This window comes from Zophobas morio, unplaced genomic scaffold, assembly GCF_036711695.1.
Source record: "Zophobas morio isolate AGI-343-1 ecotype UQ-CSIRO unplaced genomic scaffold, CSIRO_AGI_Zmor_V1 ptg000023l, whole genome shotgun sequence".
In the NCBI taxonomy this organism is placed as follows: Eukaryota; Metazoa; Arthropoda; class Insecta; order Coleoptera; family Tenebrionidae; genus Zophobas; species Zophobas morio.
In genome coordinates, this window is record NW_026972128.1 from 6,771,760 (window position 1) to 6,785,348 (window position 13,589).

Genomic DNA, 13,589 nt, shown 5'->3' on the forward strand with positions numbered 1-13,589 from the left:
CATGTTATTTAAGATATTATATCGTCTTGTGGTGTTTTTTCCTGTTTTTCTTTTTAAATTTTGTGTGTATATTTTTTGCAATATTTGGCCATCCTTGGCGTAAGGTATCTTCGGGTGCGGCGGCGGCGACGCTCCGGACCGATTTCACGGCCGTTGTTTCCGGGAATCGGCTCGTCGCGCTTCGCCCGGATTCGTCCGGGTCCGGGTTTCAGGTCCGCTGTCCGGGCGGAGTCAGTCTGCAGTCCTTTTGCAGCATGGGGGTAGTTCTCTTTGCTCCGGCATCACAGAGCGCAACACCTGGTTAAGTGCAAACGCGTGGTCGAGGCCGGGGGCAGTCGCCGCCTCCTTCCGTCACCGCTCCGTCGGCTGACATCCGTGTCAATTTACGTGTCTTGTCAACGTTACAACGATACAAACTTCGAAGTGATTTGTTTTTGTGTATGTTACTCGTAGCATGTGTTTGATATCGCGCGATGATGCGGGAGTTTACGCCCACGACGACGGCGTCGAGACGCTGCTGCTGTTGCTGTGGTGAAGCACGGGAGGATCCTAAGTAAACAAAGGTACATGGGTTTAATTAATTCGCGCTAAACAATCGTTCGTTTGAGTAAGCTTTTCTTTGTAAATATTCGCGTGGTTGGGGTTTTTGGATGACTGGTGGTGCCTAGAAATAATTCTAGCCGGTTAACTGCTATGTAGAAGATTTCTAAAAATATCTGGTGCAAGTTAGGCGAAAAAAATTTTCTTACGGGTCATTTATTATAAATTAAGTTGATCTACTTTAACACCCTCATAAACCTTTATCGATTTGACATTTAAGTAAAAACTTTTTTCCGAAATTGGTGTTAAAATCTCATTCTACTGTATGATTTTGTACTTTTTTTGCCGTTACACCTATTCACAATGTAACTACTAATTACCATAAAATATTCATTCGCTAAGAATTTTTGAAGAAGATAATTTTAACACAGAATTACAGATACTCGATAAATGAGATTTCTTTTTAGAAAAATATGTCTTTAAGATGTCCAAAAAAATCCATTAAGTAGTCATCAGAGAAAAAAGTTGCAAGTGCAAGGATCCTGGCGGTTGGTTGGCCGTTATCCAACGATTTGAATTTTGGCACTAGCAGTGTTTTTCCGGGGAGGTCTTTGGTTCTCGACCAATAATAGCACTAACTATCAACTGGAGATAGCGCATACTGTGCTAAAATTCTCCCACTAAGTTTGAGCTTCGATTTCACATGATTCAGAATCGCTTCTGTGTTAGTCGTAGTAAATTCGTCACGTTTTATACTCGAACGTTCTACAATAACACAATTTAATTTTAAGCGTTATTTATTTTCAAATAATAATCGGACAGAAAAAATAGAAAGCGATATTGTCAGAAATCAACATTTGGAGATTTCATCCGGTGTCGGGATTTTTCAAGAACGTTCAATAAGTGATTAAGCTGTTCAGTCTGTTCTACCATCACCTTCGTTTCTTCCACCTACGACTCTTTGAATTTTATATAAAGCATGATGAAACTTTAATTAAAAATTCATAACTTGGTTGGTCTGTAATCGATTTATTTTAAATTCATACAGTTACGAAGTTAATCTTATCCTGCTTTATGAAATGTTATTAAACGTAATTCCACGGTCTTACACAAAAGCTCCACCTCAGACTGTGGCGTAATTTATGCTAACAAAGCTGGGTTTTTAATTTTTCCCGTAGCATTGCGAATTTACGTATGTTTGTTTTATTTCAGGATTCAGCGTGATCGATGATTTATAGATTCATAAAAGAGATTATGCTAGGTGTTACGTGTTTATGTTTTCTGAGTAAATGCAATTTTCAGTTTAACGGTTGTGGATTTTAGTTCATTTCGGTGTTAAGTGCGAATGTGACAAGAGTAAAATATCGACGTGAAACTACGCTAAAAGATGTTAATGTTTTCATTAACGAAATAAACCTCTTATAAATTTTTAGTTTGTGTAATGTGAGTTTCAAACTGTAGTATATTGATTTTTTACAACATTAGTGAAAAATTATTTTTGGCGCTGTGGTCGTATATCTTTACTGATCACGTACTCATGCGCTATCCGGGATATCTTTTTATTACAGACTAGGGGTTCTTCGCGTAAAATTTTAAGATAACATATTGCTCATATTCTTATACAAATAGGTGCTATTTATAACTGTCTACGATTTAATGCGGGGCAGGTATAAGTATCTTTTAATTTATTTAACGGGATTGGATTGAGAAGGATTAAAATTTAAATAAGTGTCCTAGTGTAGACGCCAAGTGGAAAGCTTTTCGGTATTTGGAACAACTGAACTTGTTTTGTTTTTGTCTTCAGAAGTTAAGTGTGACTGCGAAACTTTACGTAGAGCTACAATGGTTGGTTCTAGTGTTTGTTTGTTTTGCTACAAAGCGCCACAATTTGGAATGTTCTAAATTGATGAAATCAAACATAATTAGAAGCATATTGTGGTATGAGGCACAGGAATTCAGAACAAATGTTGACCCGAATTTGATATACTACGGTTATAATGATGAAAATTTCACTTTTCGCTGTCTGAATTCTTTCTTTTCTTGTTGCTCTTTTATTTTGTTGTTTGAATATCAGCAGGTTCTGTATTAAGATATCACTAATATTTATAAATTTAACCATCTCATAAAAAAAAAATATTCTCCTAAACAATTAAACATTGTTGTAAGTGAAGACATTGTTGAAAATATCTTACGAATTAGATGACTGAGTTTCTAAATTTACAGTGACATTACAAAGAAAGGGCACAGTGTTCGTCTGCTTAATTGAAACAGAAAGGTTTTGTACGGAAATATAAAAGAACTTCTAAATTTATTACATTACCCCTGGACAGAATTGAGTTTGCTTTAGTTTATGAAGAAAATTTCCTTATAATTGCTACATTCTACGCAGACTTTTTATTGAGATTATAAAAAATAACACCAGTCGGACAGCAAATGTGAAAAACAACCGAGAATTAGATTAAGCATTTTTAGAATATACAAAAGCATTGTTTTTGCTTTCCGAGCGTAAGCTACGGAAGTATTAGGGTCTGGCGATCGACTACTTTCATATTTTCTCGAAGTTTCACGACCCCTGGAGCATGAAGAAATAAAGTCTCCCGTTTGCGTCAGTCTGTCTAAAAAATAATATAATCCTGTATACTTGTGGTTTATCAATCCGCCTTCAGTTTCTACCTTAGACATACAGATTTTTTCAAATAATAAAATTATTATGTATTCTTATAACAGCATAAAAGTAGCGAAATAGCGACAGTTTTTTTCTTAGAAAATGACTGGTATTATTTATATTTTTTTGTTGTTATAGGGGTTCCTGAAGTTATCATAAAATAAATAAAATTTCGCAAATTTCGACAGTACTTCGGGAGAGAAATTTTGTCTAAATAACCTTAGACAATTTACAATTAATTATAAAACATTACAACTGTGCTTTTCTGGAATACCTATAGCAAGTTTTAAGTTTTGTATTGATTGTGCAAATAAAGTTTTTCCTCATCATATTGTTGTTATTTGATATTTTTATTATTTTAGTTGAATTCTATTTTGTTTTAAATTTTGTTAGGAATTTCTAGATGGAAAAGTAAAAATTTACGCCTCTGTGTCGTCTGTCTGTCATTTGTTTGTCGTTTAACCGATTGCTGTCAATTTTATTTTACGAATAGTGTGTAGATGGTAAAACGATAATCAAAACCACCAACAATTTCATAATGTCATCTCAAAATATTGCTTGGTACAAATACTGTACTTGTGGTTTATGAATCCGCCTTGAGTTTTTACCCCTCTGGCATCCAGATTTTCACAAAAAAATTAAAATTTTGTAGCCACGTTTTAAATACAGGGTTCTTACTTATTAGAGACTAGCTGACCCCGTAAACTTCGTTTCACCTACAATTTAATTTTGAATCTGCAAAATCGAATGTTTTGAAATCTTGCAGATGTTTTAAACATATGATAAGCATAATAAATTTTTATTCAAAATATATTTACTTATCCCCTCCAAAAAATTGATGACGCCAGCCCAAAATTTTGCTAAATGAATCCTATCTAAAATGTCCAAAATAGGATGAGACTATACTTGTGATTTATTATTCCATTTCTATTTTTTAGTTTTGCTTATAGGGGGTGTCTCAAAAAAATTAATCACTGAGTCAATTTATTTTATTGATTGAATCGAGAATTGCAAAACTGAATTTTGAAATATTGCAGAGATTTTGAAGTTACTGTTTGACATGGTAGGTTTTCAATCAAAATATGTCTGTTTATCAAGCCCAAAAACTTGAAGACGTCATCTCATTTTGTCGAATAAATCATCAGTATATTTTCGTAATTTATCATTGCATTCATGTTTTTTAGATTTGCTTTTACAGTGACTCAAAAAATATATGGATCAGTCAATTTATTTTAGTGAATAACTCAAGAGTTGCAAAAATGAATACTTTGAGATCTTGCAGACGTTTTAAAGTTATCGTAAGCATGATAAATTGTTAAGAATATTTATTTATTGCCCCCAAAAAATTGATGGAATATCTCACTCGATTTTCGCAGATAATTTTGGGAATACAATACAGTTATTTTTAGTATTACACTGCACCAATCCAAGGTGGTATACGTGTTGATCGTAAATGTTGATTAGGTCATCACAAAATTGTGTGAAGAAAAGACTCAACTCGAAAATGCTGAATATGTTTCATTATACTTTTGGTGCGAAGGAAGTTCTGTCGAAACAACGTTCGATCAATTTTTTGACAATGGTTGATATAAATAAAACTCAGTAGACGCTCATACTCGAAATACGAAGTATCTACTCGAATATCAAATCAAAATATTTCTAGTTTTTGCAGGGTTATGTGTATTTTTTATGCCAATTCTTAAAAAAATAAAAATAAAAAATTTTGTCCAAAAAATAGACAAACATTTTTTAGGGTGGGCCACCCTTATCACTTAGGGGTTTAAAAAATAGTTTACAACCTATTCTCAGACCTACCGAATATACATAAAAAATTTCATACAAATCGGTCAACCCGTTTCGGAGGAGTTCGGTTACAAACTCTGTGACGCGAGAATTTTATACATAATGCATTATGATTTTAGAACAAATTTCATTACCATAAAAAAGGTTATACTGACTCGACCTTAAAAGATAGACATATGCTCTCACGGACTTTTCTTTAGAACTTTTAGAGGGGAACAATTTCGTCATACATGATTTTTACGTAACTTTAACCGTTTAAGCAGCGTAAGCAACGGAAGCAGTCAAAGGAGGAATAATTTTCCCGTTTTTCCGAATTTTTCATTGCTATTTCGCTCCTAATGATCGTAGCGTGATGTTATATAGCCTATATGTAGATATGATACATAGACTATCCAACACAAAAAGATTTTTTGAATTTGAACCAGTAGTTTCTGAGATTAACGTGTTCAAATAAACAAAAGCTTCAGCTTTATTATATAAGTATAGAAGTATAGATAGAAAAAAGTCTGAAAATAAAGTACGGTTCTTTGAGGACTATATTCCAAAATTATTTTTAACTATACAGAGTGTCGTGTTTTTAAGGCATAACATACAACTTAGTTTTTTTTTAAGAAACACTGTATATTTTTACATATTCTGATTAAGCTCTTCCGAGGCTTGATAACTACAGAACTACAAAAAAAATCGCAGTAAGGTTATTTAAAATCTGTGTTACAATATTTTGTGGAAAAATAAAGGGAAGCGCTTTGTTGTGGTATTAATAAAGTCAAATTTTAATATACACAGTGTTTATAAAAAAGTTCACAATTTTCAAATAGCGGTATTTCAGTTTTTTTCAAATAGTACACTTTGGTTTTTATAACTCTTGTGTCTATGTGTCTCTTATAAAAATAAAAAAATGCTGTAACAGTAAATTTTAAATCAAATATTTAACAGAAAGAAAAACAACAAAAAATAGAATAAAATGTAGTAATAAAATACACCGTGTTCTATTTGAATGTATATGAATATTTTATTTTATTTATACTACAAAATATTTGAACACAGAGTTTAAAAATAACTTCACCACCTTACTTAACCCTATTGCCAAAAGAAACGTCGCATCGGAAAGTCAAAAATAAACGCTAATTAAAAGATGTAACGTTTGTAGAAAAAGTGTTAGCTATACGAGGAACGGAAACATCTTTTCATCCTTGACATGACAGATTCAAAAAGTTTGGCTCTTTTTTAAGTTTTTACAGCATGTAAGTATTGTTTTATAAGCGGTTAATTTAAGTATAAAAATTGGTCTAAAATTTTTTCGACAGCATTTCCCTCGCCCCTGAAGTACATCTCAATAAATCTCTCTTCTTTGAAAAACTATACATCTTAATTTTGCTACGTTTTAGTTGTTTTAACTTCTATACATACTTAGATAATAGTAGTAACAGTGTAAGAAAAAAAAAAGAAACGTCCATTAGTCGAAATCAAATGTGCTATTTTTTACGAAAAATTTGATGTCTAAGGTAAAAAATCTAAGTAGATTTATAAATCACAAGTGCAAAGTCTGTTATTGTATAAAATTTAACTCGCGTTCATTAAAAATAATTTCGAGGGGACGTCATCAAATTGTTGGTGAGGATGATTAAACAAATTTTGGTTAGTGTTTTATCCCTAAAATATGTACAGAATTTGACGACAATTGGCTCAGTAGTTTCGGAGATTAACAGTCTAATAAAAAGCGACACAGACGACTGAAAAAAGACGACAGACAGACGAAAACAGGAGACCACTTTTTCGTAATCTAGGGGTCGTCATGAAACGTAGAGTGAAAGTAATCAGCAGTTCGGTTATTACTACTGTTATGTTATAATACTTCTTTCGCTTACGGTTGATAAGGACACAAAAGCCCTTTGTCTATCCTACTAATCAATATATACTGGAAATAATTTTACCATAGAAATGTAGAGAATGTGATAATCATGGTAACTGTAGGAAACTCTATTGCGTGAAATCTGACTAATACAACAAAGGTCAAACGCCCAATTTGTGTTGAATAGATATCTTCGTTGTAAAAAATTATCATAACATTTTGCGTAATTCTTCCTCAAACAAGTTGTTGTAACGGTTTTATCGCCTGTACCGTCAAAATGAGTAATTCATACTCTGCTGTTACGGCTGTGCATAATTTTGGCAAAATTAAAGTAAATGCTTAGAATAAATAATAACCTGTATTAACGCAATCTTGTTTTCTGCGTCCTCAATAATTAAGAAAGTTGCGGGCTTAAGGGTTGAGTATGCTAAATCTTTCATTCTCTGTCTACTAATTTACCCACAAAATTAAAATTGTATGTTCGCCGGTAAGCCTGCATTTATTTGAATTTAAATGACTGTTAGACAGCCACACCCGGCTTTTCATTATTTATTTCATTTCCCGGGGGAAATAATAATATATCACAACGATCGGAATTATTTTGCGAATAAATACTTGCGAATTCAGCACGTGTTTTGCTTTTCGTGGCCGGGCCACCATCGGGATTGATGATAAACGCCACTCTTACATTTTATGTGTACAAGACAAAAAGAAAGGGTCATTTCGGTTTATTTATTAGTGATTTTTCTTCATTATTTTCTCCTCTTTGCTGCTGAGATTCAATTTTCGAAATTGGTTTAACGACTTATCCGACTTAAAACAAACAAATTAAGCCGATGGTGTCCATAATAATAAATGTCAATAACACATAAAAATCCCATAGTCCCGCCGACCAGGAAACATAAACTGGCAATCCGATAATACTTGTCTTCGGGGTGGTTTCGGACGCCCTGTCTGGGGAGTTTTAGCCGGATTTCTCCTCTTTCTATTGGCACTTTACGTATAAAAAACTTGTAACCCGCGCGCAATATCGCACGATTTCTAATATAAAGGATAACAGAAGTGAGCTTGCTTGAAAAAATTTAAACAATCTGCTCGGGTTTCCTTCTTTGCAATTTGCATTATTCATGCAAGTTTGTAAACATCGGCTTCGCATATTCATGCAAATAAGTTTGCGCTCGCCTTTAATATAATCTAATGAATTTGCTCAATACTTTTTTCTTTCGACATTAACAAGACTGAGCTTCTGATGTTTAAACGAAACACCGCGCTGAAATTACACTGGTCGACAAAGAAGTTGTCGGAAAAAGTAGTCAGTTTTTGTCCCCTGAGGTGTCTGAATAAATATGTTTTAACATCAGAGTACAGTTTTAGTTAAATTCAGCTATAACTCATGAAGGAAGTGTATTCTTGTTAGCTTTTGATTGTCCTTCGCGTTGAAAATGTGGTTATATTGTTTGATAAGGTATACTGTGTGTTTCATTCTCTTCGTAAGGTCCTTCATAGCCGATAGCTTGTTGTACGTTTCAGTTCGGAGCTTCATGAATGTATTAATGAAATGCATAGCGCTCTGTTATTACTCATCAGGCTTCAGACTGATTTGAATCGAATGAAAATATTACGTCCCCTATTTTTTTAATTATGAAAAAATAACATCCACATTCATTCGTTGTGCGTTGTATTTTTAACTGAAATTACATGGCAAACTTCTGGCCCGGAAAAATTTTTGTGAAGGAAAGCTTTGTCGTTCCAGTTCGGCTAAAATTAGGAATGTGGAGGTCGGTCTGTCGTATATATAAGTTCGCAAATTTATTTTATGTGTATTAAAACGTGAAAGTGTTTCAGTTTTCAAGATAATTAGATAACACATATAAGAAGTAAAGTCTCAGGCGCTTTGTAAGGTTTAAAAGTTGGGCAGGGAGTTATCATAAAGACAAAGGGCGAAATCAGGATAATTGTCAAACTTTTTTGCTTATATATTTCTTGTGAACTCTAATAGCATTTTAGAAGCTTTAGGGCTTTTCAGACTTTTGAACTTTTCAAGATTTCCAAGTACCCTTCAGCGGTTTTTCGAAGGAAAAAATTGCTTCCTGTTCCGTGTTTTTGGGATGACATTGTTGTAATGGAATAAAAAAATACGAGCGAACATAACCGAAAAGGAATTTTTTCGTGTGCGTTAAAGCCGTGCTTTAAATAACGTCTAGGGGCAATCGTTCATCAAATAGCTGCTATCTTAGTAAGGAGGTGAACTGAATTATTAGTGTAAAATCAACTGAACTGCTTATTTCATTATTATCGTTGACTTTATGGTTGGTTGAGTAAATATTTTATACATACCCGTATTATGTCTACAACAATAGGCAGTTAGAACAACGAGAGTAAATTGTCAACAATGAAGTTAAACAAGATGTGAAGTTATGTATTGTAAGATGATGCGTAGTCTTAGGACGAACTAATGGGTAGAGAAGAGGTGGTGGATAGAAGGAAGTGTGCGAAAAACTAAAATAGCTAAAGCGATGTAAGATGTCTGGGACTTTTTAACAGTACAAAAATTTTGTGTGTATGTTAGGAATATCGAATAGATGGCAAATAATGGTAAATTTAGTAGCAAATATGAAATGCTATTTGTAAAATTTTCAAAATGATGTGTTTTTCAGGATAATTATGAAAGTTCAGAAGTAAAAAGTGGGTCGAAAGTTATTTCTAAAAAAAATTATAAAATTTAATTTTGCGAAATTTTATTTTTTGTTATAACCTCTACGGGTAAAAACAATGTAGAAAGTACTAATGACAGTGTAAAAAAAGCATATTTTACCTTCATTTGAAACCTCCGAGAAAGTTTCACATTCTTAAAGAAAAACAGTTGTACGCCCCGACAAGCTTTCACCCTTAAAAAAAAAGACAATTGGGATCCCCTAGAAGGTTTTACATTATAAAAAAAAAAACAGTTGGACCCTCGAGAAGCTTACACATTCTTAAATAAAACATTTGGGGTCTTGAGAAGATTTCACTTTGTTAAAAAAAACACAGTTGGGGCCCTAGAGAAGGTTTCACCTTGTTCAAAAAGTCAGTCGGCGTCCCCGAGATAGTTTCACATTCTTAAAAAAAAAACACTTCGGGGCCTCGGGGAGATTTTATTTTCTTCAAAAAAAGACACTTGGGGGCCCCACGAATGTTACACATTCTTAAAAAAAAATTGTTGGTGTCACAGAGAAGGTTTCATATTCTTGAAAAAAAAACATTTGGACCCCCGACAAGGTGTCACCTTTTAAATGAATGAGAATTGGGATCCTCAAGAAGGTTTCACGTTATTAAAAAAAAAACAGAGGGACCCCCGAAAAGGTTTCACATTCTTAAAAAAAAACACAGTGGAACCCCTTAGAAGGTTTCACATTGTTAAAAAAAAAACAGTCGGAGCCCCCGACAAGGTTTCACCTTAAGAAAAAACGACAATTGGGATCCCAGAGAAGGTTTCACATTCTTAAGAAAAAACAGTTGGGGCTCTCGAGAAGGTTTTACCTTAAAAAAAAATATTGAAACTCCGGAGAAGGTTTTACATTATTAAAAAGAAAACAGTGGGACCTCCGGGACGATTTCACATTCTTGAAAAAAAAAAACAGTTCGCCCCCCGAGAAGGTTTGCCTTTTTAAAGAAAAGACATTTAGGATGCCCCTGACGGTCTCACATTATTAAAGAAAAAACAGTTTGAGCCCCCGACAAGGTTTCACCTTAAAAAAAAACAACATTTGGGTTCCCAGAGAAAGTTTCACATTCTTAAGAAAAAACAGTTGGGGCCCTAGAGAAGATTTTACCTTAAAAAAAAATATTGAAACTCCGGAGAAGGTTTTACATTATTAAAAAGAAAACAGTTGGACCTCCGGGACGATTACACATTCTTGAAAAAAAAAAACAGTTTGCCCCCCCGAGGTTTCGCCTTTTTAAAGAAAAGACGTTTAGGATCCCCTCTGATGACGGTTTCACATTATTAAAGAAAAAACAGTGGAACTCCCGAGAAGGTTTCACCTTAAAAAAAACGACGATTGGGATTCCAGAGAATGTTTCACATTCTTAAGAAAAAACAGTTGGGGCCCTAGAGAAGATTTTACCTTAAAAAAAATAATTCAAACTCCGGAGAAGGTTTTACGTTATTAAAAAAAAAACAGTGGGACCTCCGGGAAGATTTCACATTCTTGAAAAAAAAAAAAAACAGTTCGGCCCCCCGAGAAGGTTTCGCCTTTTTTAAAGAAAAGACATTTAGGATGCCCCTGACGGTTTCACATTATTAAAGAAAAAACAGTGGAACTCCCGAGAAGGTTTCACATTCTTAAAAAAAACAGTTGGGGCCCCCGAGAAGGTCTCAGATTCTTAAAAAAAAACAGTTGGGGCCCCGGAGAAGATTTCACCTCTTTTAAAAAATTAGTCCAAATTTATTTCGACAGAACTTTCATCGTGCCTGAAGTATAAGTCGTACAAATCTCGCTTTTTGAAAAATTATAAAATTAGATTTTGCGATGTTTGTCTTGTGATAACCTCTTTAAAGCAAAAACCAGCGGCATAAACAACATCCTCGTAGCCTCTGTGCCGTGGGGACGCAAACGTCTAGGGGCGTATCTTTGTTAAGACCTAATGCTATTATTTATTTGGGACCAATTTTTTTCCTTTTATGAATGGGAATTGGTTAGAAAACTTAAATTGGATATTTTCATAGTTTAATATATATGTAGAAAAAAAGAAGAAAGTCGAACGCTGAGCTGCAAAAAAATCTTGTCACTTTTTGACATTTTACCAACTCCTATTCATGTTGAAACTTAAGTTTCCTTTTTTAGCTTCCGCTGAGATATTATTTGCGCTCAGAAATATTATTATATTATATATAGTACCTAATGAATAAGTTGTAATGTTAATTTTGAACGAAACCAAAATAATTACCTGAATACCGTACGGACTGTTGATTCCAACAGGAATAGTTCCACAGAAAATTAATTTAATTTAAGTGAATTTTTTAATTTTAACAAACTGATAAACGGATAGAAGGTATCGCACACTGAAATTACTGAACGAATAGAAAATTGAAATAAGAATGGGAAACGATACTCAAAAAAAAAAACAGAGCCGTTTTGTGGAGACAACTCTTTATGTAGGTGGCCGGAAGTGGCCAGTTTTGCATTTTGCACAATCTCGAGATTAGTTGTCAAAAAAGGAGCGTTTGATAAAACGACTTTCAAAAGTATAGAGCTAGCCCTACGAGAGCACGACGTGGACCCCACCCTGAGTAGGTGGGTGGCCGGTATGCTGAGGAACAGGGAAGTAATGATTAATGTAGGTGGCACTGAGATCGAGGCTGTTGTAGACAGGGGATGTCCTCAGGGAGGAGTTCTCTCTCCTGTACTGTGGGATACTGTCGTTGACAGCCTGATACGACGCCTCAATGATCTTGGCTACCACACAATTGGATACGCGGACGATCTAGTCATTCTGCTAACAGGAAAAAACGCAGATACATTATGTGAGATAATGCAAGCTGCAGTAAAAATAGTCGAGGAATGGTGCAGCAGACATACCCTCTCCGTTAATGGAGAAAAGACGAAACTAATCCTGTTCACCAGGAAAAGGAAAATTGGCACACTACAGATGCCAAAAATATTTAACACAACGCTTCAACTTTCGGACGAAGTCAAATACCTGGGAGTTGTATTGGACTGGCGACTGAATTGGAAGAAGCATGTAGATGATAAAGTAGAAAAGGCACGCTCGGCTCTTTGGCAATGTCGTAGGGTGGTGGGAAGGTCGTGGGGTTTAAATCCCAAGATCGCCCTCTGGATCTACACGGCAATAGTCAGACCGATGCTGTGCTATGGAGCTTTAGTTTGGTGGCCCAGAGCCAGACAAAAAACAACAGCCCTGCAACTTGAACACGTTCAGAGAATGGCGTGTCTCAGTGTTACAGGAGCAATGAGGACCACTCCCACAGCGGCTCTGGAGACTCTTCTTTGCTTAGCACCTCTTAACCTTTACATAGAGGAAGCGGCAATGACGACGTCTCTAAGACTTCACTCTCTGGGAGTATGGAACAAACAAGGCCGCACAACGAAGCACACTCGGATCTTAACGGAGGCGTTCAACAGAATACCCTTGTTAAGGATGGGCTGTGACCGAATGGGCACAAAATTAATATATGAGAAGACATATAGAATATCAATGAATGATAATTCAGAAGGACGAGCCGACATAGATATCTATGTCGATGGTGCCAAAACAGATAGTGGTTCAGGAGCCGGCATCTACTCCGAACAACTGAACGCACAAATTAGTGTACCTCTCGGCACCCACACGTCTGTCTTACAAACAGAACTGATGGGAATAATGCTGGGAGCTAGAATCATTGCTGAACGTGAAATCGGCAACAAATCAATACGCATACTTACTGACAGCAAGTCTGCACTACTAGCCCTGGACAGCTGTATGGTTCGATCCGGGCTGGTTTGGGAGTGCAGACAAACGCTAAAGTATGTAACGCAGAGGAATAGTGTGGAACTTTGTTGGATCAAAGGACACAGTGGCAACGAAGGAAACGAGAGGGCAGATGAGATGGCGAAGCGAGCCGCGCGCATGCCCTTCTGGGGACCCGAACCGGCAATCACGCCTTCGGTCGCCCTCTCGAACGAACTCGTAAAGCAATATACCCAGAGACGCCATGAGCAGATATGGGTGAAGTTGAGCAGCTGTCGG

At 35.4% G+C, this 13,589-nt stretch overlaps 1 protein-coding gene across 2 annotated transcripts in view; it reads left to right on the forward strand.

Moving 5' to 3' along the window:
* Positions 1–263: 263 nt before the first annotated feature.
* The window catches only part of LOC135134087 (nephrin-like), a 494,536-nt gene continuing 481,210 nt past the window's right edge, over positions 264–13,589 (forward strand). For both annotated transcript variants that reach the window (XM_064062687.1, XM_064062688.1), the window contains exon 1: positions 264–563. The gene's annotated coding sequence lies outside the window, so the exon portion shown is untranslated. The remainder of the gene's footprint in view (positions 564–13,589) is intronic.